Source organism: Echinops telfairi, unplaced genomic scaffold, assembly GCF_000313985.2.
Source record: "Echinops telfairi isolate 266 unplaced genomic scaffold, ASM31398v2 ScPeMD7_7420;HRSCAF=8458, whole genome shotgun sequence".
Lineage (NCBI taxonomy): Eukaryota > Metazoa > Chordata > Mammalia > Afrosoricida > Tenrecidae > Echinops > Echinops telfairi.
In genome coordinates, this window is record NW_022111320.1 from 49811242 (window position 1) to 49816794 (window position 5553).

Sequence of the window (5553 nt, forward strand, 5' to 3'; positions counted from 1 at the left end):
ATTCTTTTTTTTTTTAGAATGCCCATTCTTTACAAGGTTAACCATCATGGTTATGATCCATATAGTTCATAAAGCACAGTAAAGATCTTTGTGGTGGTCTGAGCTTTCAGCCAAGATTCAGCTGACATCAGCTTGAATTTAAAAACATGACTTTTTTTTTAACCATAATAAATGCTTCTGTGTCCACTCTTTCTCTGAACTGTGCACAGGGTACACAGGGAAACTCCTGGATGATCCCAAATATGATGGATGACAAGAATAATTTTAAAAACCTCTGCTTTTATTCGTATATATTATCTGGTGCAGTCCATTACCTTACTGCACCAAAAACAATCACGGTCTAAAATTTGGGTAGAAGATATTTTATTGTTGCCACATAAATCCACCCGACGTCAGCCTTAAATGGGTGCCCTAAGACGGGCTAGGAAGAAAACCTGACCTTCTGCTTCCCAGAATGAGCCAGTGAAGACCTAATGGGTTGAGCAACAGAGTATTGCCACCATCGAGCTGGGCAATGAACCCCCTGGGCGGAAGGCACCAAGACTGCGCAGTGGCTGTAGCAGTGAACGGACTTTAGCATAGCAATGACCTCAAAGACAGGAGCATTTTATGCTGTCCTGTGTGGCATTGCTGTGAGTTAGAGCCAAGTCAAGAGCATATCCCAGTGGCTTTCAGAAACCCACTGCCATCAAGACAATTCTGACGCATAGCGACCCTGTAGGGCAGAAACCCACAGCCGGGCCTGCGGGTTTCTGATGCGGTAACTCTATGAGGGGAGAAAGCCTTGACTTGCTCCTGAGGAACAACTGACCTTGAAGATTCCCTGGGGACCAACCACATCTCAGTAGGAGGGTTTAGATAAAGGCCCCTGGATCAGAGACCTCATTTTATTTCTCCTAGCCTGAGCCTGTAGTGTTTCAAAGGCTGGGGCCTTTCCTGTCCTCTGTGGTAAATAAAGATGGCAACGAGTAATCTCATGTCAACAAGTAATCTTACTGAGGCATCAACTAAGTCCACAAGGAAGAAGCACACCAACCTATGTGACCCAAGGATCTCAATAACACAACAAAATCTAAGTCCAAAGGAGGGGATGGTATCAGAGCGTAAGTTGTGAACACCTGGTTTGCAGAAGGCTACGGATGACAGTGAAAGCCCAGAATCTATTGACAAGGTTCTCCGTATAGATCAAGTCTCCGGTGAGTTCCCTCTGAATATAGTCCAGGGATGTAAATAGCCTTGCTTTCAGACATTGGAAAATCTATCGTGGCAGATTTAGTTAGGTTAGCATGTAATATTTCATCTCTCTTTAGAGTTGTTTCCGTTTTGAATATTTTCTGCCTTCTTTTTGATGGAGATTTTTCTGTTTCATCTAGTCATTGTTGTGGGGTTCTTTTTGTTTGCTTCTTAAGCCAAGAAATTTGGAAGACATCTACTTGGTCAACTGATTGGAAGAGATCCATATATTCCAAAGAAAAATGACCCAGTGAAATGTGTAAATTATTGAATACTAGCTTTAACATTACATGCAAGTAAAATCATGCTGAAGATAATTTTTTTTAATGGTTGCAGTGGTACATTGACAGGTAGTAACCAGCAATTTAAACTGGATTCAGAAGGCAATGCCTATCAGGACTAAGGGCCAGTAACTGTTATGATGAATCTTGTATTACCCTTATAGCTAATGACTTAAGCTAATTTTAAGATTGTTAGATTGTTTGATGTGTGTTTGAAGTGAATAAACCGAGGATTCGAAAATGTCAAAACAACAACAAAGGAATGAGGAAATATCATTGCGGATGTCAGATGGATTTTGACTGAAAGAGAATACCAGAAAAGTGTTTGCTTATGTTTTACTGACTCTGCAAAATCATTCATATTGTGTGGTTCATAAACATGATCAATAACATTTCAAAGAATGGGAATTCCAGAACACTTCACTGCGCTCCTGTGGAGTCGCTACGTGGATCCAGAGGCAGTCACTGGAAGAGGAAAAGGGAATTCTGCATGGTTTAAAATCAGGAAAGGCAGGTGTCCGTGTAGGGTCCGCTCACCGTGACCACATTCATCCGGTCTGTATGCTGAGCAAATCAAGGAGCTTTGGCGCTCGTGAAGGAGGACATCTGATTGGAGGACGTCGCAGTCATGGCACCACCTTCTAGCTGAAATGGGGGAAGACCCAAGGCACTTGCTGATGAAGAGCAGATGGGGGCCTTTGACATGGATTACAACTCGATGTAAAGAAAACGAAAATGTTCACAACCAGACCATCAGACATCACCATGATAAACAGACGGGACTGCCGTTGTCAAGGATTTCATTGTGCTTGGGTGCACGATGAACGATCAAGAAATCAGCAAAGGAGTCACCTTGACCTGCAATGAGCAACTGTGAGGCTCCCTTACAACCTCACCCTGGAACCTGTGTCTGGCTTGCCTCTTCCTGACAATTGGTTCTTGGCACGTGAATTGGTGGTAACCTGACCTGAATCAGCAGTCTTTATAGCAGCAGTTCTCCACACGTAGGTCCCAACCCCCTTGGGGGTCAAACGACCCTTTCACAGGGGTCACCCAATTCATCACAGTAGCGAAATGACAGTTATGAAGTAGTGATGAAAATAATGTTATGGTTGGCGGTCACCACCACGTGAACTGTATGAAAGAGTCGTGGCAGGAGGAATGCTCTGTAGCCTTGTGAGTCGGCAGCTCAACTGAGTGTGAATGAGACATGTCTGAGCAAGTTTAGGACTTGCCCACCTCCACAACCACAGGACTCCTTTCCTCGATGGGTCATTGCCGAGAATTGCAGGACCCTGGGATACGTGGAGCCCTGGCCGTATGCGTTCAACTACAAGGTCAGCAATTAGAACTTGACAGCCGCCCCACAGAAGAAAAGGATGTTTTCTGCCCCCATAAAGATCTGTACCCTCAGAAACCCACGCGGAAAGTTCTACCCTGGCCTGCAGCACCTCCGCGCCAAAATCAACTTGCCGGCAGTGAGTTTGGTCTTTGAGATTGGGTGTGAGGGAACACAGGGAGGGGAAGATTGGTGAATGATATTAGGGATACTGGAGTGGTGTAGTGTTTTGGAAAATGTGGACGTTTGGGACATCTTTAACCTCCAGTGGGGCCAGCACTGGGTTAAAAACTATTTTTGCAAGTGGACAAGTGGGGTTCCTGTTCTAGAACCTTTCCCGCACAGAGTACTAACATTCGGTCGCCGGAACACAGGTGTCCTGGATATTCCTTATCAAGCGTCTATTTTATGGCTACCTGGTGACATTATACATTGGGCGGGGATCTGCATGGTTGGCAGTTCGAAACCATCCGCAGCTCCATGGGAGAAAGCTTAGGCTTTCTACTCCAGTAAACAGTTACAGCCTCAGAAACTTACAGAGGGTCACTATGAGTCAGCATTGACGCGATGGCAGTGAGTTTATACGAGCTAAGCATATCTTTCTGTGTTTTACTCAATCCATGCAGTGCACTTTTTATAATGCCTGTGACATCCAAGGAGAAAGCAAGAAGACATATACCTGAATTCACAGTGACACCAGGTAGTTGGGGAAACATAATCGAGGGAGCGTTCTACCACGCCTCATTCATCAGCATCTCCTTGACGCTCTTCTCAGAACACAGACCACACAGCAGGGACACTGCGTCAGCGTCAGCACACATGATGGACACTGAATTTTTCACTGACTGTGTCTATTATACATATATATATGTATAATATATATATATATATATATATATTAGACCCAGTCCCCCAAGAAGGACCTCATGCTTAGTCTAGTCCACAGGCTCGCTTGAAGAATCATTCCTGTTTAGATAAATAAACATTTTAACAAATATGGGATGCTTGCTAAGATAGAAGTGCAGTCAGCTGCCTGGTAAACTGCTTGCTTTTCCTGAAGATTCCCATTCTCCTGGAACGGATCAGACTGGAACCTGTACATACCAATCAGCAAACCAGGCAACGGTACTGGCAGTTGAGAAAACAAACCACTCCCAGACTGGTGTCCTCCCCGACCTGGTTCCCCAGAAGCAAAACATTCAGAGGAAGCATAGCTTGGAGTCTGGGCCCTCTCCCCAGGGCCTCCCCTCCTCCACAGGAAGTGGCTGTCCCTCATGTAAGGCCACAATGATCAGGCCACTTCCATGCTTTGGCAGAAAAATAAAGGTTTCAGCACTAACCTATATTTTCCTTTCAGTCCAAGTCTAGTTATCACTACTTTAAACTATAATCATAAAACTTAAGTACCGCTTATGTTACTAGGCTCAGGCATGATCTGTTGACGGGAATTTCGATGTAGTGACTTCACAGGGGAGCTGCTTGCACTGCTGTAGCTGTGCCCTCCCTGTAGAATCCAGGTCGTTTATTCTGTATCCGCCGCCCCAGACTCAACTCCGCTTCTGTATTTTGTAGTCCCCCGTAACCATAGGGACTCCTCTGTCCACAGCAGATTAGAAAGGCTACGGTGCATATTTAGCACTAGGGGACCTAGTAAAACCTATGTTCCCGTCAGCAGGAAGCAGGGGTAGCACACAGGAGCTCTGGGAAAGGAAACCAAGGTGTGCATGTGGGGAGGAGCCCTCCACATGCCGCCCAAGCCCCCGGGGCAGGACAACTCCCAGGTGCCTGTGGCTATCCGCCAGGGAACTTCCTCTCTTTCTCCCTGGAGGAGGGCCCCACTCTCTCTGCTTCGCCTTCCTGTTGAGGAGCCACATGGAGACCCTCACCAGCACTGAGATGCTTCCACCAGCGTTGGATCCACAAGACTTTTCACCCATCGGCCTGTGACCTTCCCGCATCCGTCATCATTGCCTGTGCTGGATGAGTCTGAAGAAGAATTTATGGACCAGTATCAGACATATGGGCTAATATCGGACGTACGGACCTGATCTGGACTGGGCTGGGATGTTTTCTCAATATACTATTGCTCTGTGATATAGAGCGCTCCCTGACACATGTATGAGTGTCTCTGGATTTATTTCTCTGTCAACCCATCTAACCCATGCCTGAAACAGCTGCAACCTGCTTTACTAATTAGAACATGGAGTTTGGAAGCGTGACTCTGGGATACCGGGAAATCATCAGTAGGGAAATGGAATGCCTGACACTGGATCTCCGTGCTTATGAGCAATTCAAGAGGCATGGCGTCAGCGTCAGCGTCCAAAGGGACATTTCAGGATCTCCCTTGACCCACAGCACCGCTGCGATGAGACACTTGCACGTGAGCGCTTGGTGGTTGGCATTGTTTTGACAGCTACGTTTGAGCGGCTCCCGTTTCTTCCCACAGACGTGGTCATTTTGATTCTGTGTGTTCTCCCTGGTGGGGCCCATGTGGGCAGTCACCGTGTATGTTGCTCCCAAAGGTATGTGGAGGGAACGTGCCATTGGTACAGCAACATTCTGTCACTCTGGCTCCAGCTTCGATCTTGTCACCAAGATCATATTTCCCCGTGACTGTTCTTTGCCCTTGGTCTCCAACTGTTGCATTTTCTAATCACCAAGATGCCCTTGCAGGAGACACCAGCAGGAGAGCAGAGCCGT